This window comes from Nothobranchius furzeri, chromosome 6 (assembly GCF_043380555.1).
Source record: "Nothobranchius furzeri strain GRZ-AD chromosome 6, NfurGRZ-RIMD1, whole genome shotgun sequence".
Lineage (NCBI taxonomy): Eukaryota > Metazoa > Chordata > Actinopteri > Cyprinodontiformes > Nothobranchiidae > Nothobranchius > Nothobranchius furzeri.
Genome location: NC_091746.1, coordinates 76,225,172 through 76,248,933, shown reverse-complemented (window position 1 = coordinate 76,248,933; position 23,762 = coordinate 76,225,172). Strand labels below are relative to the sequence as shown.

The 23,762-nt window shown below is 42.1% G+C and overlaps 1 protein-coding gene across 2 annotated transcripts in view; it reads right to left on the bottom strand.

Moving 5' to 3' along the window:
- Positions 1–23,762, bottom strand: part of LOC129152289 (synaptogyrin-1) — a 107,664-nt gene that overhangs the window by 10,700 nt on the left and 73,202 nt on the right. The gene's annotated exons all lie outside the window — the stretch shown is intronic.

Below are 23,762 nucleotides of genomic sequence, written 5' to 3'. Positions count from 1 at the left end.
TGACAGCGATAAAAGGAGGAAACACTACAGTCTACTTCTAATGTCGGGGCTGATCATAAAGAGCCAGCAGACAGGTTTGGAAGTAGGGGGAGGAAAAGGGGGAGTTGTATTTAGTTTGTTTTTAACCCCGGTTTGCAAGCTCTTTGGTCTCTTTTCTCTGGGTTGTTTACACAATTTCAACACTGATCCTACCTGACAGAAGTGATGTTATTTTATAGCCCAATGGTGTGGCCTTCTAACCTGGCAGAATAGATAATCGGACCTATGGACAGCTCTCCGTCATGGGGCGGAATCTACGGTTGTCTTTCAACCTGCCTCTGCATGCTATTGGACAACAAACAATGTGACGTATTCACCGCTACGGATGTCGGTCAACGGGGCAGTCTGCCATACACTGTTGAAGATGACGCAAATACATCATTTTTCTAAATAAAGGACTTAAGTACCTCTATCTGCTCTTGACTCAAAGAAAAGCCCAAGTCTAAAGAGTCCAAAGTTGATGCCAAAGCCATTTCAAATGAGCCGTCACCATCTTAGTATTGCGTAACATCCTGTCCACCAAACGGCTAGAGCCCTGTGACTGGACCGGCACCAGACTGCCCAGGGTTCCAATGGACCGTGGCTAGGCAAACAATAACACATAGAACAAAATCATTCGTCCAGACTATCGACCTTACTGATTTGTGATGAAAACCTCAACTAAAAAAACTTTGCGTTGATCATTTCTGATAAACCTCGTAAAACAAAGATTATAAGCTTCATGGTTTTAGGTGTTAGAATATTTAATTTATGTTGCCAGTAAAATCGTTGGATTTACTTAGAATCTTTGTTAGCTTTTTCGTGGTATTGCTTAAATTTAATATTTTACTAATCGAGTTTTCTTTTGAATCATTTATTGATTCATAGAGTACTTCTTGGATATAAGCGTGCTACACCAGCTGTTCTGAACCTAAACGCTCATAGAAGTTGTGCTCTCCCCTGGACACTTCTAAACACGCATATGTCTGGGCACTTCTACAGAAGAAAAGATAGAAAATCTTGAATTACTCAATGAATCGTTTGTCATATTTCAGTGTTTTCCTTGTTTCCCTTTAATCGCGTTTCCTCTATAGGAGTTCTGGGCAATTTCTGGGATGGAAGAAGGTGATGGGGAAATACGATGGTTCGGTCCTCTCAGCCATTGTGTCTTCATAAAAAATATTGCCTTTCAGGCCTGTGCTAAGATGTCAGCATATCATGACCATTCTGGTGGTGAGTGGCATCACTGATCGGTGCCAAAAGGTGTCCACAGACACACATATCATCAAAAAAGTTTTATTCTGTAAAAGTATGTATTAACCCATTCAGGGGACTGGGACTTGAAAAGCCGTTTTTGCAGTGCTCTTTAGGAGACAACAAAACAGCGTAAAGTATTGCGATGTGGAAGGATTTCCACATTTTCGGGAGTTCAGAATCAACGATTGGAAATGCTGGTTATTTGGCGACATCTGCCAATATCATCTCCCTCTGAGATGCAACCAATCAGCATTTACCACATACTGGGCCATTTTCAAGTACACACCCCAGTTCAGGTACGTGGTTGGTACCAGAAAGGGTTTGGTGAAATGGAGACACGAGCATGCCATTAAGGCCTGGTAAAATTACCCAGAAGTTCTGATGGTGGAAAGTGGACTTTTGTGTCAATTAACAACTGTCTCCCTCGGTTTTCTTGCTTTCAATTTGAAACTCACATCTTCCCTACATCTGTTAATCAACCCAGCTGCTCTCACTAGCTGTTTTTACAGGACCAAAGCGTTTTCAAAACGGGATTTGCCGCGGCACTCTGGGGAGGATTTTGGCATTTATAGTAGCAATGCTGAAGCTAGAATATACTGCCATCAGACACCACTCCAACCAAGACGGGATATAGGGAGGTCGCTGGGCGGCCCCTCCGCATGTGATGTACAGGGTCGCGCATTCAGTGTCAGACGGAAGACACGTCAGACTGATGAAATTTCTTTTTCAGGACATTTAGCTTTGATGTGACCTGCTTTTTGTCCCGCTTGAACCCCCGCTCAGCCAGTGTTTTCACCACTCTGTTGAACAGCTGGCTGTTTCTCACCGTACCCGTAAGAAAAGCGACTAATCTGTTCGTCCGCTCGCACGGCCAAAAGCTCCATGAACTCCGCATCCGTCCAGCCGGCTTTCCTTCCGGCCGGCACCTGGCGCGCAGTATATGTGACTAACGCGACCGCCCTCTTTTGCGGGGGGCCTCCCACAGTTGCTCCAAAGGGATTAGCGGGACTGACACGCATTTAGCCATCAAGAGGCGAGGGGCTGATGCAGCAATATTACTACCAAGCGAGGCGGAACGAATGCTGCAATATCCGTTCAATGCCATGCCGGCATGGCACGTTTATAGACACACCACTGCGGTAATATTACGCCGATTTGCCGGCATGGTGTGTCCTATAAAAGCACCTACTCAGTATTCACACATCCTTTTATAAATGATAAATGACTCGCACTTGTATAGCACCTCTCAGATTAAGGACTCCAAAGCGCTTTACACTACAGTGTATCATTCATCCATTCACACACACATTCACACACTGATGGTGATGAGCTACTATGTAGCCACAGCAGCCCTGGGGCACACTGACAGAGGCGAGGCTGCAGAGCACATGCGCCACCGGTCCCTCCGACCACCACCAGCAGGCAAGGCTGGTTAAGTGTCTTGCCCAAGGACACAACAGCAGAATTCTCTGTCAGGAGCCGGGATCGAACCTGCAACCTTACGATTTCTGGACAACCCGCTCAACCTGTTGAGTTACTGCTGCCCTTTAATCAATCAATCAATCAATCAATCAATCAATCAATCAATCAATCAATCTTTATTTAGAGTGCCCCTTACAGGCATGAGGTATGCCACCAAAGTTCTTCACAGAAACAAATTAAAACAGACGAATCAACAAAATCAATTAAAAACTAACAAGTAAAATTAGAATAAAATCATGTAAAAGATCAGCAATATCTAATCAGAGTTAAAAGCCAAGCCATAAAAACGGGTCTTCAGCCTTGCTGCTACTTTAAACCGCTACTGAAGGAGAGAGCCTAATAGATAGGGGAAGTGTGTTTCACAGTTTTGCTCCTGCTACAGGGAACGCCCAATCCCCTCTTGTCTTTAGCCGAGCTCTAGGAGTCACCAGCAGCAACTGTCTCTTGGAGAGGAGCATTTGAGCAGGGACATATGGCTGCAACAACTCCGCTAAATATGCTGGAGCCAGTCCATTCAGAGCCTTAAAAGCCATTAAAAGGAGTTTAAAAAGAATTCTAAAATCAACACGCAACTAATGAAGAGCAGCCAGAACAGGTGTGACGTGATCAAACTTTCTTTTGCCAACCAAGAATCTCGCTGCAGCATTCACTTGTGAGATTTTCTTATGCTGTTTTCCAGTATTCCCCTTCCACTCCAGCTTGTTTTGTTTTGTTAGTTTTTTTTTTCCTGCCAGCTTTTAAAGTACAATTGGTAAAGTTTTGGTACACTTCATCAGACCCTGTGGGGGCTACTGCTCCCCCTGCAAAAGGGCACCACCCCCAAAACCGCGACAGTAAAACATATACAACATATAATCAATACCTGTATTAAATCTAAAACAAAAACCATAAAATATCACATGTAAGATGAAATTTGGAATTACATTTTTTATGTATTTTCAGCATTAAACTGAGCTTGGTTCATGCTTGAAAACTTTTCTTAAATTCAGATAAAGAGACTATTGTGTTTAAACAAAACAATAAACCAGGCCAATTTTGTTCCTTGTTGATGTTTTTTCTTTGACTTTAGGTTTTAAAGCTCACCTATTTCTCTTGTTAGTTGAAATATATTTAAATACATTTGAATTAACAATTAAAATGCACTAAAATGCTAGCCCGCAAATGACATCAGCTTCATCCAAAGTGCACCCTTCTCTCTTTTCTAAATGACTTTAAAATCCCAATTTTATTAATGAATTCATGCATTTAATCATGGACATTTTCATAGATGATAAAAGTGCACCTTTGGTATTGTGCTTTGACTATATTTAGTTTTTTTATGGGATATATTTAGATTATGATTACAGTAATGCTTTGTTATTTAAAAAAATTGCTTATTTTTCAGTTATGAGCCGTTTACTGTTTGTTTATTGTTTATTATTTTAGGAACCTCATTAGCTGCAGCGAGCTGCTGCTATTCTTCCTGGGAACCTATTTATACAACTTCAAAACAATGTTTACATCAAATAGATAAAAAGACAAAATAAAATAAAATTAAATTAAATTAAATATAAAAACACTAAAAATACAGAAACAGGTCCACCCCACCAAATCAACATTGATTACCATAACAGATATAATTTTACCATCACAAGGCTTCCATTATATTATACACTTATTTTTCATATTACATCACAACATAATTAACCCTTTAAAATAATAATAAAATATAAGTTCTCCTTCTACATACAACATAAAAGTTATTTTAATCTAATTTTAAGTAATATTTGAGATTTCTATTGGGAGACGATTCCACTCGTACATCCCTCTATACATTGCTGTATGTTTTAAAGCATCAGATCTTACTTTTGGTAATGCAAATTTACTCTCTAAGGCATGTCTTGTTTCATACAAGTGCTTATCTTTACTAAATTCAAGAGACGTATATAAAATAGATTGTCTCCCTAAGCTTCCAAATAAAAATAAGCATTCAATATAAAAGTCAGTCGTAAACAAATAGCCAATTTAGTTCCATGTGCATAGCTCTTACATTTGTTTCATAATCCTTTTTAAATACTAATCGTGCAGGTCTGTTTTGGATTTTCTGTAGTTTTTCAATCGTTCCTAAATTTGCATTTGACCAAACTATAGAACAATAATCCAAATTTGATAATAGCAACGCTTGTGTAAGATGTTTCAGAGCAGATTGTTTCAAAAATGGTGCACAACTTTTGGTGGAAGCTATTACACCACCCATTTTCTTTGCAATATTATTTATGTGCTGTTTCCAAGACAGCTGATTGTCTATAGTAATGCCCAAAAGTTCAATTTCCTGTACTTGTTTAATTAACTCATTTCCTATAATTAATTTTAACACTGGGTTGCAATCACAATGGAATTAGTCTTAGCAACATTCAATAACAACTGATTTTGCTTTACCCAGTCTAACATATATTTTACTTATTTATTCAACACTGAATTTAGTTCTTCAATAGATTTAGCATGTGATTTCATTGTTGAATCATCTGCATACATTACTGTTGTTGCTTTATCCAGCACAAAAGGCAGATCATTTGTAAAAATGCTGTACAATAAAGGGCCAAGACAACTGCCCTGGAGCACCCCACATGTCACAGCACTGGGTATCAAGTAACGCCCATTAAAAAAGACTGACTGTGTTCTGTTGGTTAGACAACTGCTCAACTGTATTGATGACACTTCAAAGCCATAACATTTTAGTTTATCTAAAAGTAAATTATGATTGATTATGTCAAAAGCCGCAGAGAAGTCTAACATCACTGCTCCAACAATGTTCCTTTGCTCTATTTGTCTGTACCAATCATCGGTCATCTGGGTCAGAGCTGTGGCTGTTGAGTGCCCCCGTCTAAATGCATGCTGATGGTCTGTTAATAACCGATTTGAAAGAAAATAGTGCTTCATTTGATTAGCAACAACGTTTTCCATAATCTTACTTAGTGCTGGTAAAAGACTGATAGGGCGGCTATTAGAGCCTGAAAATGTCGAAGCTTTATTTTTAGGAATTGGTATTATTTTTGCTTTTTTCCATTGTGTAGGAAAAATGCAGCAGGATAAACTTAAGTTTAAAATATAAAAAATGACTGGAGCAATATCATCAGCGACTAATTTCAGAAGTTTGTTGTCCAGTCCATGCAAACCTGGTGGTTTACTTTTCAGTTTATTTAAAATCATCCTTACTTCATTAGAATTTATCTTCCTAAATACAAAAGTGCAAATCTTATCCTTCATAATCGTGTTATTTATAATACATTGTGACTCATTCAGTTGACAATTTTGAAATGTTTGTCTTAAAGAATTCACTTTATCTACAAATAATTGTTTAAATAATTAGCTGTTTTACTTGGCTCAGTTAGAAAATGATCACCAACATCTAAAAAGCAAGATGTTCTGTTCCTACCAAGCAACTGATTTATTACATTCCATAATTTTACATTATTTGTTTATTATTTACATTATTTATTTGTTTTTCATAATATCTTTTCCCCTCTGTTTAATTTTGTTACATTGTTTCTAAATTGTTTATATAATTTCCAATCTGATTGATTATCAGTAATTACTGCAGTTTTTTTAGCATCATCTCTCCTTTTCATACTTTCTTTTATTTCGTTATCCAACCATGGTGTACTGGTTGTTCTGACAACAAACTTCTTGAAAGGAGCATGTATATCCGCCAATTTCATAAATACTTCTTTAAATTCATGCAAAGCTTAGCCTGTGCAGCACTTTGGGCAGCTCCCATGCTGCATTTTAAACATGCTACAGTGATCCCTCGCTACTTCGCGGTTCGTTTATCGCGGATTCACGACTTCGCAGATTTTTTCTTTGGAGATTTATTCAAGGGAAATTCGCCGATTCGCGGAATTTTTCACCGATTCGCGGTATTTTTCTGTCACGTTTTGGGGTAAGTGTCTAACCCAAGACATACAGAATCAGACTCGAGTCGAGGTAAACGATAAACAATAATTTTATTTCTTTAATGATGAGGGGAACTGAGGGCGCACTGGTGATCCAGCGGAGGGTAAACCAGGAAGTGGCAAAATGCGGAAGTTCAGGGTGAATGTGGAGGGGAGTTGAGCCGGGGTGATATCCAGGGGCGAATTGTAGATTTCCAGGTGGCAGAGTAGACGGATGAGGAGGACGAGGACGAGGTAACGGAGAGGGAGCGTGAGCACGGTGGAGAGCGGGACGGCAGAGCGGAGTTGGTATCCAGGCAGCGAACCGGTGAGTATCCAGAAGTCTCCAAGACGGGAGCGAATCCGGAGGAGAAGCGAGTCAGGCAGTAGTTAATCATCTGGCGTCATATCTGGATAACCATCCTCCTTTTAAAGCCGTCCCGCTGATCAGGCTGATGAGGATCAGCTGCGCTCCCTCTCCTGTTAAATAAATACTGTAAATATGGTGTCCCTACTTCGCGGATTTTCACCTATCGCGGCCAGGTCTGGAACGCATCTACCGCGATAAACGAGGGATCACTGTATATAAATAAACTATGCTATGCTAAGCTTCTTCAGGGTCAGTTTTGGAAAACACATTTGACCAACTACTTTTTTTAACATCTTCAATAAATTTTACTTCATGAAATAACTGGTATATGTTCTTTTATTAATCATTTTCGGACCAACCTTTGTCAATTTTACTTTCCTGTTTATTATGATTAAACTATGATGACTAAATCCCACAGGAATAGAAAAAATAGTAAAGCATAGTTCAGGTGCATTAGAGAAAACATGATCTATACAAGTAGATGAACCTTTACCATCTGCCCTTAACCAAACGCGGGTTGGTTTTTTCATAACCTGAGTTAATCCACAAATATTTGCAGTTTCTAAAAGTTTGTTTTTCAAAGAACAATTCTGTGCGAACCAGTTTATATTCATATCCCCCAGAAAATAAACTTCATAACTAGAGCTGAAACGATTCCTCGAGTACCTCGAATAATTCGAGTACAAAAAATCCTCGAGTCAAATTCTCTGCCTCGAGGATTCGTTTAATTCATATTTAATTAATTTATGGCTTTGCAATCGCCCGGGGTCATGTTTCACCCGGACCGAAATAAGTGACGCACATGCCCACTGGACTGAATGCACACGCGAGTAGCGAATATAACTTAACTTTCTCTTAAGCCATGGCGGACAACTTTAACCCCGGTGGAGTGCGAAAAAGACAGAAAATGTCAAAGTTGTGGAACCATTTTTCACGTCGTAAGGTGGAAAACGTAGTCCAGTTTAAATACAGTAAAATGGATTTAGCCTAGCACAACACCACATCCTCCATGCTGCAGCACCTGTAAATGTCACTTCTGCAAGCGGACTCGGAGCCTCTACAAGATAATGCTTTTTAGCCTGTTTTTCTATATTTTCTGCGGACTCTGCGACTTTTTCGTTTGTAGCGCTCAGTTTCAGCTCACACCTTACATCTGGTAGCAACACGTCGGGCTTAAAATGTGCTAAAAATAGCAGTTTTTACACAACACGTCAGACTTTTTATTGTGTTATTGATGTCTGTTGTCCCTCGGGGTTTCTGCAGGAGGACACGGGTATTTATGAGTGGCGGAGGAAAACGAAAGAAAGTAAATACATGTTTTGTGATCAGTATAATTTGACAAAACCACAGCAAACATGCTTTTGGCAATCCTTGTTAGTGTGAGAAAAAAAAGTGTAGAAATTAAAACGGACGTGTGTTAATAGGGAAACAGCCGGCGAGCTGTTTGCGCCGTGAGCGGTTCTGGTTCTGTTTGGGCCGCAGCCGCTCGCAGCGTTATCCTCCTAGTTTTTGTCTGACTTGCAGGCTAGCAGATTCTCGCACGAGGGGAAAATCGGCTCAGGTTTACTTATTTTTTGCACAGGCATTTGTTTACTGTGAAGTAAAGTTGAAGTGCTGAAGTAATGCAAACTAATTTTGAATAAAACTTGAATAACTGGCAATTGCTTGCTCATTTTAAGAGGTCTTTCATAATTATAACATGCTATTTGATATCAAATCACTTTTATTGTCACGTCACATGTGCAGGTACACTGGTACAGTACATGCGAGTGAAATTCTTGTGTGCGAGTTTCACAGCAATAGTTGTGCAAAAATACAGTAATGTAAAAACAAGTAAAATATAAAAATGGCTAATCTAAGTATACAAATGAATAAAGTAAACAATAAGATAAGAGATATAAAATGTACAGAGGTTGGTATGTGCAACACAGTGGCATTAATGTACAGTATGGAGCGTGTAATGTTGGAACTTGGTGGAGCTCGCGACGAGGCAGCCATACTCGGCGCCATCTTGGCTCATCAATTTATGATATAAAGGTTTACAAACACAAAAGGGTAATTTATTAGAGTACTCGATTAAACGAAAAAAAGATTCGATAGAGTACTCGATTACAAAAATATTCGATAGCTGCAGCCCTATTCATAACCAGAAATAACATGTCACATACTTTATCTAAATAACAGCTACCTGCATTTGGAGGTCTAAAACAACAAGCATGGTTTTGAGAATGGTAGTTGCATGAGTAACAACAAAACTTCTATATCTGATAACATTAAGGTAATTTCTTATTCTGACCGGCAGAGTTTCTTTCACATAAAAAGCCACTCCCCCACTGTATTTATCATGATCCTTCCTGTAAATGCTGTAACCCTGTAAAAGAAGTGCACTGTCCTTCAGGCCATGTTAAAATCAACACTTTGCGTGCAGGTTTTTTTCAAGAGTGGTTAGAAACCAGAGACTATCAGCAATAATACCGACGTTAATGACTTTTAAACCCATGTGTTGTGATTTGTAGACGGTTGCTAAGCGCTCTTCTGCTCTCTGGTTTTGTACTGAAAGCTGTTTCCTGCTTAAGATCTGCACTAGAACTTAGTTCAACCAAACTTCATTACTGCTCAGCAATCTGTTCCCATGGTTCAAGAAACCAAAACACCAAATTTAGTGATTTAGTAACATCACGAGTGTATAACTTCTGTAGCTTTGGCAACACTAAAAAAAGACAGTGACTAGTGAATTTAGATTAAAAAAATCATGAAACAAATCTTTAAGGGACTCCAGTGAGATTTAATGTGATTATATGTGAGAATGACAGAATATTTAGATGTTCTATGATGAAACACAGTTTGGCTGTAGGAATCAGTGACCGGATGGCATTTGGAAATACCAACAATCTTTCTTTTTTCCTTACTCTTCCTCCATCCAATCGTTTCCCTTTTGCTGACATCACACACTCCTCTCTTCAACCGTGGAGGATGATGGAGTTATCTAAACTCCATCTATCGCCACACAGCTGTTTTTGTTTTTATTAAGGTTGGAGATAAAGAAGATAATGCAGAAGAATCAGAGGGACCATGGAGGCAGAAGGGATATGGAGGCAGTGCTATTTTTAGACCGCCTGCATCATGACTCCCTCCCTCCCCCGCATCTTCTCCCATCCACGCTTGTTACTGGCCTTGCCTCTGCCCACAAGCATACTTGAAAAGAAAGAGCATGCTTCGTCACACACTTTAGAGCTACATATAGCTACATTTCAGGCAGTGTCCACAGCTTCACAAGACTCTATTCAGAAAACACTTATCAGCTCATGTGTGACTCCTCATTCAGTTACTTGGCACCAGGAGGATGAAGGAACTTTTTTGTTGCCTATTTTTTTCACTGAGCAGTTTGTTCATTTATACTTAGACATTTTTACATTTTACATAATGTATCAGTAATAAACATAACAGGGAGTCATAACTTTAGAGTACCACTTGCATCCAGTTGCTTGAAATATCAAATGAATCTAAATGTTTTTTTAATCTTAGCGCAAGAATACCAAATAAATGACAAATTTTATGCAATATGCAATTCATAATTTCAAGAAGCAAGATGAAAGACCAAAGTTTTAAGCCTTGGAAGCTCATCAGAAACATTAAAATTTCTAACTCATGCTTTGCTTACTGAATCTTAGTTGTATATACCTAAGCAGTAGTAAAGTTTCCAAGTACTATGCTGGTTTGTCTTAATTTGCATTTAAGTGCATTTTACAAGTATTAAGGACACTAAAAATTATATCACTTATTCCCGTGTAGGCTTGCAGGGATGAAGCGGCTTGTCTATAATCCCCGGTTAACCCCCTGTGAAGATGTCTCCAACGCCACCCATAAAAGACAATAGTGCGACCGACACAGACAAAAACAAATGTGAAACCGAACATGCACACCCAGCAGAAGCAGAACCAGAGACAACCAACAACAATCAGGAATGCTCCCTTTCCATCCAGGAAGTGGTTGGAGTCTTGTGTGGGAATATTTTAGTTATATTAGATATACAAGTCATTCTAAAAAAAAAATTTATATTGTAATAAAGTTCATTATTGTCTGTAATGTACTAATAAACATTCGACTTGCATATATATTAGATTCATTACACAACTGAAGTCGTTCAAGCCTTTAATTGTTTCTAATATTGATGATTTTGGCATACAGCTCATGAAAACCCAAAATTCCTATCTCAAAAAATTAGTATACCATAAATCCTCTAATACAGGCCCGGGCCTGTATTTGACTCAAGCTCATCAAGCTCCAGGCCTTTATTGGAAGGAGGACCAGAATTAGAGGCAGGCCTCAATTTCTATTTGAGCCAAATGAACTAATGGTTCGCTGGAGTTTTTGACAATTAAAATTGCGCCCACATTTTCAAAGTTAAACACATTTCTTTTAACAACAGTAGTTTCTGCTTCTGCCCTCTCCCCCCTCCCCCTGCGTAGCGGCCGCAAACTCACTGATGCGCCTGCAGCCTCTCGGAGTTCCTGCTGCTCTAAACATTAAAATAATTATTTCATTTTCTGTTCCTCACGTCTGATTACCTTCAATGGTGTCTGTTTGTTGCAACCAGCAGGTACAAAAACTAATTTGTTTTTATTTGACTATTTTTCTGTCCTGCCTGTTTATTATCTTCCTGCATCTCCTCTTAATCCTAAAGAAAAACTGCTACCTGGCTTCATATATATTCACCTTATGAGTTACCTTTGAACTGCAGTTCTAAAAGATCTACCGACCGCAAAAACAGCGGAGTGCTCGCCGGCCACATCAGTTAGGCGTCACCGAGGACAAAACAGGTGATGCGCCCCGATCCACAGCAGCGAAAAGCATCAGGCACAAATAAAAGAATAAAAGACAGAAAACATAAAAGGAAATGAGCCGACATGAACGATTGCGTGTTAAATTAGTTTTTGAGGTGACGACACCTGATTTGATACGGTTACTGTGGCCGTGCTCAGGACGCAGATGTCTGGAGCGCGTCAACAATCAGAGCTTTGCATGCGCAAGCTGGTTAAGGTTAGGATGGGGTGAGGGGAATGTTAAATTGCAAGAGGGTAAACGTCACAATTTGGTTAAATGTCCGTTTTACGGCGGGTGTCAATACTGACGCTCTGGCACAGCGTGTCACCTCCCGACGCGCAGGAGCTTGTCACCTGCTGACAGCAGGTTGCTGTCTTTTCCGAGGACTGCATCTTGCCGGTCATTATCACGTGACAGCGACTAGTCGATGACAGGCATAAAAAGTCACTATAGAGCAGTGAAGTCGACTAGTGACTAGTTCATACAACCCCTGCTATTGCTCCCCAGTGTTCTGCAGCATAATCAGCACGTTCTCTTTGAACTTGATATCAAATTTTCGCCTCCTCTTCGTCTCCGCACGGTTAAAGTTACCCTCGTTGTCTATCACTGGCAAATCAAATGTGATACGAATGACACAACCCCCCCCCCCCCCCCCCGTACTTGCTTGTTACCACATTCCACCTGGCCACAATAAAAAAATGGCCATTATTCACCTCCGCCGACTCCGACACCGGCCAAAATATGATACACGGCAGTAAATTAAATACAGGCTAATATTAGAGGATTTACGGTATTTCATCTGACCAATAAAATAAAAGTGTTTTTAATACAAAAAAAGTCAACCTTCAAATAATTATGTTCAGTTATGCACTCAATACTTGGTCGGGAATCCTTTTGCAGAAATCACTGCTTCAATGTGGCGTGGCATGGAGACAATCAGCCTGTGGCACTGCTGAGGTGTTATGGAGGCCCAGGATGCTTCGATAGCAGCCTTAAGCTCATCCAGAGTGTTGGGTCTTGTATCTCTCAACTTTCTCTACACAGTATCCCACTGATTCTCTATGGGGTTCAGGTCAGGAGAGTTGGCAGGCCAATTGAGCACAGTAATACCATGGTCAGTAAACCATTTACCAGTGGTTTTGGCACTGTGAGCAGGCGCCAGGTCGTGCTGAATAATGAAATCTTCATCTTCATAAAGCTTTTCAGCAGATGGGAGCATGAAGTGCTCCAAAATCTCCTGATAGCTAGCTGCATTGGCCCTGCCCTTGATAAAACACAGTGGACCAACACCAGCAGCTGACTTGGCACCCCAGACCACCACTGACTGTGGGTACTTGACACTGGACTTCAGGCATTTTGGCATTTCCTTCTACCCAGTCTTCCTCCAGACTCTGGCACCTTGATTTCTGAATGACGTGCAAAATTTACTTTCATCTGAAAAAAGTTCTTTGGACCACTGAGCAACAGTCCAGTGCTGTTTCTCTGTAGCCCAGGTCAGGCGCTTTTGCCGCTGTTTCTGGTACAAAGGTGGCTTGACCTGGGGAATGCGGCACCTGTAGCCCATGTCCTACACACACCTGTACACGGTGGCTCTGGATGTTTCTACTCCAGACTCAGTCCACTGCTTCAGCAGGGCCCCCAAGGTCTGGAATCGGTCCTTCTCCACAATCTTCCTCAGGGTCCGGTCACCTCTTCTGGTTGTGCAGCGTTTTCTGCCACACTTTTTCCTTCCCACAGACTTCCCACTGAGGTGCCTTGATACAGCACTCTGGGAACAGCCTGTTCGTTCAGAAATTTCTTTCTGTTTCTTACCCTCTTGCTTGAGGGTGTCAATGATGGCCTTCTGGACAGCAGTCAGGTCAGCAGTCTTACCCGTGATCGCGGTTTTGAGTAATGAACCAGGCTGGGAGTTTTTAAAAGCCTCAGGAATCTTTTGCAGTGTTTAGATTTAATTAGTTGATTCAGATGATTAGGTTAATAGCTCGTTTAGAGAACCTTTTCATGATATGCAAATTTTTTCAGATAGGAATTTTGGGTTTTCATGAGCTGTATGCCAAAATCATCAATATTAGAAACAATAAAAGGCTTGAACTACTTCAGTTGTGCGTAATGAATCTAATATATATGAAAGTCTAATGTTTATCAGTACATTACAGACAATAATGAACTTTATCACAATATGCAAATTTTTTGAGAAGGACCTATATTCCCACACATGAGACTTCAATCATGATGAATCAGTCCTGTAGAAGCTAATGAAGGCTGGGGCGGCATTTCAGCAGTTAGACTAAGGTGTTAAAAACCCAAAAGTGCAAGGAGGAGGAGCGTTTCACTTTCGGTTTTACGACAGTGAATTAAAAAAGGACCTCTAATTGCCTCTACCTGCAATTGCTTTTTTTTATCTCAAACTAGGTAAAGTAATCAGACTTTACAGTGTAACTGTGTCTTTGTATATTACAAAAAATGTTTGCAGCTAACAAAATAACTGTCCATCCATCCATTCATTTTCATCCGCTTATCTGGAGTCGGGTCGCGGGGGCAGTAGCCTAAGGCGAGAGGCCCAGACTTCCCTCTCCCCAGCCACTTGGGCCAGCTCCTCCAGTGGAATCCCAAGGCGTTCCCTGGCCAGGTGAGAGAAATAGTCCCTCTACCATGTCTTGGGTCTACCTTTAGGTCTCCTCCCGGTTGGACGTGCCCGGAAAACTTCACCAGGGAGGCGTCCAGGAGGCATCCTGACCAGATGCCCGAGCCACCTCAGCTGGCTCCTCTCGATGTGGAGGAGCACAACAAAATAACTGGAATCTTATTTTACAGAGCACATAAGGGCACTGGGAGCTTCAAATTAATCAATAATTCCAGGGCCACATAGGGGAATTTTCCAGTACTTTTCCAAAGGTTTTCCCCTTCAGTGAATGGAATTCAGTCAGCTTTTATCACAAGACCTAAGTCATCAGCAGGGATCAACTGAGGATTGGAGAGAGCCACTGATCTATTCATTAAGATAAAAGAGCAAGTCTGAACCGTTTAAGGACCTCTCTTCATGAATGATAATACCACGAGTAGTTCACATGATCTTTTGTTTTCCAAAAAAGGCCAAAATTGCTGCTCAACAAAGGAGAATTTCTGCAACAAATGTAATAATCCGATTACACACTGACCCCTATTTTGAACTAAAGTTCTCTGTTGAGTATTAAAAGGATATGCTGACCATTCTTAAATTTGGTTCTGTATTAAAGTTCCAATTGGTATGCTATTTATATTAGTTTTACTCAAAAGTACATAAAAAAGACAAAACTATCCCTTTAATCTAGGGACAAAAAGACTAATGATCGAGTTCATTGACATGGCTCACTACTGTTGATTTGGATTCTGCCAGTTCCTGTAACAAGGACAGTCAAACCTGCAGGGCCACTCACGCACTGACACACTTTGGTTTTCTGATATTCCCCTGAGAAGTTCCACTGGGAAATCATCCTTCCACCAGAGACTCCCTGTCTAAAAGCACCTCTGATTTCCTAAACTGCACCTTCTTTTCTGACACGCTCCAGTGACACAATCCCAAAACACACAAATATTCTGTGTTTGGTTAAATCCGGTTATGGCATGGACTAGAATCTCAAAACATACATCGTCTTCAGGGTCACAATCACATTTGCTTGCTATCACGTGACGGTAAGATCCAATTACTGATGTTATTATCATAGAGCAGCCTGCAGCTGCTTTTGCTGTGGAGGGAGCTCAAGTATTTGGCAAATGTGTGTATCCTACCATGATTTGTGCTCGTTAAAACAATGCACACAAAATTTCGCAGCAAATACTCTCTTTACATCAAAAACCTACTTGACGCAACAAAAATCAGAGCAAGCCTCTTTTGTATGACTTTTTCTCGTTCGGGTAATTAGAAGGGTTTCCCCTCCCTTCTGATCTGCAGACAGATCACAAGGCTTCTACAGATAAAAGGAGGTCCTGTGAAGAAAAACCACATGGCTCCCAGATCTTGTGACTACCTGAGGGTCACTCACATTTTCCACATAAGGAATACAGTTTGTGTGTGTGTGTGTGTGTGTGTGCGTGCGTGCGCGCGTGCGTGCGTGTGTGTGTGTGTGTGTGTGTGTGCGCACGTGCCCCCCTCCTAGAATATTTGCTCTCGTAATCCTCTTTTGTGCTCGCCAGCGTTGAACTCACATCTTTTTAGGCCCGAGCAGCGAAAGCGCTGCGAAGGCCTCTTGTTTTTGCTCTGATTAGGCCCGAGCAGCGAAAGCGCTGCGAAGGCCTCTTGTTTTTGCTCTGATTAGGCCCGAGCAGCGAAAGCGCTGCGAAGGCCTCTTGTTTTTGCTCTGATTATTATTATTTTTTGTTATTCCGTGCCCCCTTTGAACAGCTTTTTGGGGACCTTAACATACCCCAAAACTCACAATATTTTGCACACTTGTCAGGCCTGGTGAAAAATTTGATATTTTAAAGGTCCCAAAAAAATCGCAAAGAAAATGGCTGAACAGCGCCCCCTACAAAGTGAAAAAAACCCCTCTCCATAAAGCTTAGTTTATCGTACAGTTATGAAATTTGGTATACTTGTAGTACTCAACAGTCCGCACAGAAAAGTCTCTTGCAACCATGGTCAATATCAAACAGGAAGTCGGCCATTTTGGGTTGAAATGGCGATTTTTTGCCTTTTTTGCCGTTTTTAGGGTCCGTCTCTGATTGGATTGCTCGATCATTTTTCGCACGATCGTCTCAAAAATTGTGTAAAATTGCTCAGAAGGGATGGGCGAACAAAATGAGATAAGGATTCTGAGTTTTCGTATATGTTGAAGGGGCGGAGCCAGGCCTCAAAGTTTGACTACTCGCCAAAAAAATTTAAATTGCTATAACTTCATAATTGAACGGAATAGAGTTACCAAACTTTCTGTGGTAATTTGTCATTGACCCACAAAGTAAATTGAATGGTCGGTTGATGACATCACACAAGCCCCGCCCCCTCAGGACCAAAAAGGTCAAGTTTTACTGTGAAAGGTCCCAAATTGCCCCATTTCACTTAATCACCACAAATTTGGAGCTGGTAACTCAAGGCAAGTGGGGGTTGCTTGGCGTCACTTTATGGGAGTTTTCGGCAGAGGGCGGGGCTGTGGCGGCGCGGCGAAGTAAGGCGTACTGCCGTGGCCTTACGTTTGCCTCCCATTTCTTTATTTCTAAAGATGTCGTCACGAAACTTCTTGTGAGTGATCCTAGTCTGGCCCCCCAAAAAATCTGACGTGAACATCCGGTGGGCGTGGCCAATTTTCTGAAATAGCGCCCCCTAGGACCATTAAAACTGTCAGCCCCAAGCCATGCTTTGACTGAGGATTACGAAATTTGGTACACTAATGTGGTGTCTCAGGACCTACAAAAAAGTCTCTTGGAGCCAAGTGCAAAGTCGCACAGGAAGTCGGCCATTTTGGTCCAAGTACGCGATTTAGTGGTTTTCGCACATGTTGTTTGGAGAGTGATGCTCCGTCGCCCTTTTCACCGATCTCCTTCAAACTTCTGCTTTATACTGTTAAGACATAGGGGAAAAAATTCAACCGTCGGATTTTTCAAAAGTTGAAAGGTGTGGGCGTGGCTAAGCCTCAAACTTTGACCTGTCGCCACGCCACTCTTTTTTTCACAGCTCCCTATTGGACTCCTTTTACCCAATTACCAGGAATCTCTGGCAAATACGAGTAGACAACTTGAGGTCACTTGGTATCCAGTCCTGTTAGGTTTTGAAAAAAGGTGGGGCTTTGAGAGCATGGCGAAATTCGCCATCACGCCATGGAAATACGTTTGCCTCTCATTTCTTCAGTTATCGTGACATCGCTACGAAACTTCTGGTGAGTGATCCTAGTCTGACCCCCAATAGAAATTGAGAGATGCAGTTTGTGGGCGGGGCCTATTTTCTGAAATAGCGCCCCCTAGGACTATTAAAACTAACAGCCCCAAGCCATGCTTTGACTGAGGATTACGAAATTTGGTAACCTAATGTGTTGTCTCAGGACCTACAAAAAAGTCTCTTGGAGCCAAGCGCAAAGTCGCACAGGAAGTCGGCCATTTTGGTCCAAGTACGCAATTTAGTGGTTTTCGCACACGTTGTTTGGAGAGTGATGCTCCGTCGTCCTTTTCACCAATCTCCTTCAAACTTCTGCCATATGCTCTTAAGTCATCGGGGAAAAAATTCAACCGTCGGATTTTTCAAAAGTTGAAAGGTGTGGGCGTGGCTAAGCCTCAAACTTTGACCTTTCGCCACGCCACTCTTTTTTTCACAGCTTCCTATTGGACTCCTTTTACCCAATCACCAATAATCTCTGGCAAATAGCAGTAGACAACTTGAGGTCACTTGGTATCCAGTACTGGCAGGTTTCGAGTAAAGGCGGGGCTTTGGCAGCATGGCGAAAATCACCATCACGCCATGGAAATACGTTTGCCTCTCATTTCTTCAGTTATTGTGATAGCGCTACGAAACTTCTTGTAAGTGATCCTTGTTTGACCCCCAAGAGACAAACATAGCTGAAATTTGTGGGCGTGGCCTATTTTCTTAAATAGCGCCCCCTAGGACCATTTAAACTAATAGCCCCAAGCCATGCTTTGACTGAAGATTACGAAATTTGGTACACTAATGTGGGGTCTCAGGACCTACAAAAAAGTCTCTTGGAGCCAAGCGTAAAGTCGCACAGGAAGTCAGCCATTTTGGTCCAAGTACGCGATTTAGTGGTTTTCGCACACGTTGTTTGGAGAGTGATGCTCCGTCGCCCTTTTCACCAATCACTTTCAAACTTCTACTATATACTCTTAAGACGTAGGGGAAAAAATTCAACCGTCGCATTTTTCAAAAGTTGAAAGGTGTGGGCGTGGCTAAGTCTCAAACTTTGACCTTTCGCCATTACTTTACTTGACTTAATAACTCCCATGTGCAAGATCAGATCTTTTTCAAACTTTGTCTGTGTGATCATTGACCATATCTGTAAAAAATGACAATGTGGACAGCTGACATCACCTAAGCCCCGCCCCCTGACCACAGGAAGTCTATTTTTTTATGCTGAAATGCCCATATTTGTCCCCTCTAATTTAGTCAACAAGACACCAAGGTCATGCACTGTCTTCATGATGCTGTATTGACCATTCAGATCTGATAGCTTTCCAGAAAGGGAAGGGCTTTGATGCCATGGCGAATTCTGGCGTAACGCCGCACCCTTACAATTCAATTTAATGGTGAGCTCAGAGGGGATGCTGAGTAAGGGTGAGGTGCGGACTAGGAGGCCATTTGCGGTTTCTAGTGTCGGGGCGGTTGACGTTTCTGTTCTGCCAGACGTGCCCTGGTGCCCCGGGCTGTCGGCCAGGCCGGAGCGGCGCGGAGCTGCGAGGGCCGAACGACGCTGCTTGCAGCTTTAATTAGGCCCGAGCAGCGAAAGCGCTGCGAAGGCCTCTTGTTTTTGCTCTGATTATTATTATTTTTTGTTATTCCGTGCCCCCTTTGAACAGCTTTTTGGGGACCTTAACATACCCCAAAACTCACAATATTTTGCACACTTGTCAGGCCTGGTGAAAAATTTGATATTTTAAAGGTCCCAAAAAAATCGCAAAGAAAATGGCTGAACAGCGCCCCCTACAAAGTGAAAAAAACCCCTCTCCATAAAGCTTAGTTTATCGTACAGTTATGAAATTTGGTACACTTGTAGTACTCAACAGTCCGCACAGAAAAGTCTCTTGCAACCATGGTCAATATCAAACAGGAAGTCGGCCATTTTGGGTTGAAATGGCGATTTTTTGCCGTTTTTGCCGTTTTTAGGGTCCGTTTCTGATTGGATTGCTCGATCATTTTTCGCACGATCGTCTCAAAAATTGTGTAAAATTGCTCAGAAGGGATGGGCGAACAAAATGAGATAAGGATTCTGAGTTTTCGTATATGTTGAAGGGGCGGAGCCAGGCCTCGAAGTTTGACTACTCGCCAAAAATATTTAAATTGCTATAACTTCATAACTGAATGGAATAGAGTTACCAAACTTTCTGTGGTCATTCGTCATCCACCCACAAAGTAAATTGAAAGGTCGGATGATGACATCACACAAGCCCCGCCCCCTCAGGACCAAAAAGATCAAGTTTTACTGTGAAAGGTCCCAAATTGCCCCATTTCACTTAATCACCACAAATTTGTAGCTGGTAACTCAAGACAAGTGGGGGTTGCTTGGCGTCACTTTATGGGAGTTTTCGGCAGAGGGCGGGGCTGTGGTGGCGCGGCGAATTCAGGCGTACCGCCTTGGCCTTACGTTTGCCTCCCATTTCGTCATTTCCAAAGATATCGTCACGAAACTTCTTGTGAGTGATCCTAGTCCGGCCCCCCAAAAGATCTGATGTGAACATCTGGTGGGCGTGGCCTATTTTCTGAAATAGCGCCCCCTAGGACCATTAAAACTATTAGCCCCAAGCCATGCTTTGACTGAGGATTACGAAATTTGGTACACTAATGTGGTGTCTCAGGACCTACAAAAAAGTCTCTTGGAGTCAAGTTCAAAGTCGCACAGGAAGTCGGCCATTTTGGATCAAGTACGCGATTTAGTGGTTTTCGCACACGTTGTTTGGAGAGTGATGCTCCGTCGCCCTTTTCACCAATCTCCTTCAAACTTCTGCTATATACCCTTAAGACATAGGGGAAAAAATTCAACCGTCGGATTTTTCAAAAGTTGAAAGGTGTGGGCGTGGCTAAGCCTCAAACTTTGACCTGTCGCCACGCTACTCTTTTTTTCACAGCTCCCTACTGGACTCCTTTTACCCAATCACCAGGATTCTGTGGCAAACAGCAGTAGACAAGTTGAGGTTACTTGGTCTCCAGTACTGGCAGGTTTTGAAAAAAGGCGGGGCTTTGGGACCATGGCGAAAATCGCCATCACGCCATGGAAATACGTTTGTCTCTCATTTCTTCAGTTATCGTGATATTGCTACGAAACTTCTGGTGAGTGATCCTAGTCTGAGCTCCAAGAGAAATAGACAGCTGAATTTTGTGGGCGTGGCCTATGTTTTGAAATAGCGCCCCCTAGGACCATTTAAACTATTAGCCCCAAGCCATGCTTTGACTGAGGATTACGAAATTTGGTACACTAATGTGGTGTCTCAGGACCTACAAAAAAGTCTCTTGGAGTCAAGTTCAAAGTCGCACAGGAAGTCGGCCATTTTGGATCAAGTACGCGATTTAGTGGTTTTCGCACACGTTGTTTGGAGAGTGATGCTCCGTCGCCCTTTTCACCAATCTCCTTCAAACTTCTGCTATATACCCTTAAGACATAGGGGAAAAAATTTAACCGTCGGATTTTTCAAAAGTTGAAAGGTGTGGGCGTGGCTAAGCCTCAAACTTTGACCTGTCGCCACGCTACTCTTTTTTTCACAGCTCCCTACTGGACTCCTTTTACCCAATCACCAGGATTCTGTGGCAAACAGCAGTAGACAAGTTGAGGTTACTTGGTCTCCAGTACTGGCAGGTTTTGAAAAAAGGCGGGGCTTTGGGACCATGGCGAAAATCGCCATCACGCCATGGAAATACGTTTGTCTCATTTCTTCAGTTATCGTGATATTGCTACGAAACTTCTGGTGAGTGATCCTAGTCTGAGCTCCAAGAGAAATAGACAGCTGAAGTTTGTGGGCGTGGCCTATATTCTTAAATAGCGCCCCCTAGAGCCATTAAAACTTTCAGCCCCAAGCCATGCTTTGACTGAGGATTACGAAATTTGGTACACTAATGTGGGGTCTCAGGACCTACAAAAAAGTCTCTTGGAGCCAAGCGTAAAGTCGCACAGGAAGTCGGCCATTTTGGTGCAAGTACGTGATTTAGTGGTTTTCGCACACATTGTTTGGAGAGTGATGCTCCGTCGCCCTTTTCACCAATCACCTTCAAACTTCTGCAATACACTCTTAAGACATAGGGGAAAAAATTCAACCGTCGGATTTTTCAAAAGTTGAAAGGTGTGGGCGTGGCTAAGCCTCAAACGTTGACCTTTCGCCATTACTTTACTTGACTTAATAACTCCCATGTGCATGATCAGATCTTTTTCGAACTTTGTCTGTGTGATCATTGACCATATCTGTAAACAATGACAATGTGGACAGCTGACATCACCTAAGCCACGCCCCCTGACTACAGGAATTTATTTTTTATGCTGAAATGCCCATATTTGTCCCCTCTAATTTAGTCAACATGACCCTAAGGTCATGCACTGTCTTCATGATGCTGTAATGACCATTCAGATCTGATAGCTTTCCAGAAAGGGAGGGGCTTTGATGCCATGGCGAATTCTGGCGTAACGCCGTAATCTTAATATTCAATTTAATGGTGAGCTCAGAGGGGATGCTGAGTCAGGGTGAGGTGCAGACTAGGAGGCCATTCGCGGTTTCTGGTGTCGGGGTGGTTGACGTTTCTGTTCTGTCAGACGTGCACTGGTGCGACGGCAGACCGGAGCGGCGCGGAGCTGCGAGGGCCGAACGACGCTGCTTGCAGCTTTAATTATTATTATTTTTTGTTATTCCGTGCCCCCTTTGAACAGCTTTTTGGGGACCTTAACATACCCCAAAACTCACAATATTTTGCACACTTGTCAGGCCTGGTGAAAAATTTGATATTTTAAAGGTCCCAAAAAAATCGCAAAGAAAATGGCTGAACAGCGCCCCCTACAAAGTGAAAAAAACCCCTCTCCATAAAGCTTAGTTTATCGTACAGTTATGAAATTTGGTACACTTGTAGTACTCAACAGTCCGCACAGAAAAGTCTCTTGCAACCATGGTCAATATCAAACAGGAAGTCGGCCATTTTGGGTTGAAATGGCGATTTTTTGCCGTTTTTGCCGTTTTTAGGGTCCGTTTCTGATTGGATTGCTCGATCATTTTTCGCACGATCGTCTCAAAAATTGTGTAAAATTGCTCAGAAGGGATGGGCGAACAAAATGAGATAAGGATTCTGAGTTTTCGTATATGTTGAAGGGGCGGAGCCAGGCCTCGAAGTTTGACTACTCGCCAAAAATATTTAAATTGCTATAACTTCATAACTGAATGGAATAGAGTTACCAAACTTTCTGTGGTCATTCGTCATCCACCCACAAAGTAAATTGAAAGGTCGGATGATGACATCACACAAGCCCCGCCCCCTCAGGACCAAAAAGATCAAGTTTTACTGTGAAAGGTCCCAAATTGCCCCATTTCACTTAATCACCACAAATTTGTAGCTGGTAACTCAAGACAAGTGGGGGTTGCTTGGCGTCACTGTATGGGAGTTTTCGGCAGAGGGCGGGGCTGTGGTGGCGCGGCGAATTCAGGCGTACCGCCTTGGCCTTACGTTTGCCTCCCATTTCGTCATTTCCAAAGATATCGTCACGAAACTTCTTGTGAGTGATCCTAGTCCGGCCCCCCAAAAGATCTGATGTGAACATCTGGTGGGCGTGGCCTATTTTCTGAAATAGCGCCCCCTAGGACCATTAAAACTATTAGCCCCAAGCCATGCTTTGACTGAGGATTACGAAATTTGGTACACTAATGTGGTGTCTCAGGACCTACAAAAAAGTCTCTTGGAGTCAAGTTCAAAGTCGCACAGGAAGTCGGCCATTTTGGATCAAGTACGCGATTTAGTGGTTTTCGCACACGTTGTTTGGAGAGTGATGCTCCGTCGCCCTTTTCACCAATCTCCTTCAAACTTCTGCTATATACCCTTAAGACATAGGGGAAAAAATTCAACCGTCGGATTTTTCAAAAGTTGAAAGGTGTGGGCGTGGCTAAGCCTCAAACTTTGACCTGTCGCCACGCTACTCTTTTTTTCACAGCTCCCTACTGGACTCCTTTTACCCAATCACCAGGATTCTGTGGCAAACAGCAGTAGACAAGTTGAGGTTACTTGGTCTCCAGTACTGGCA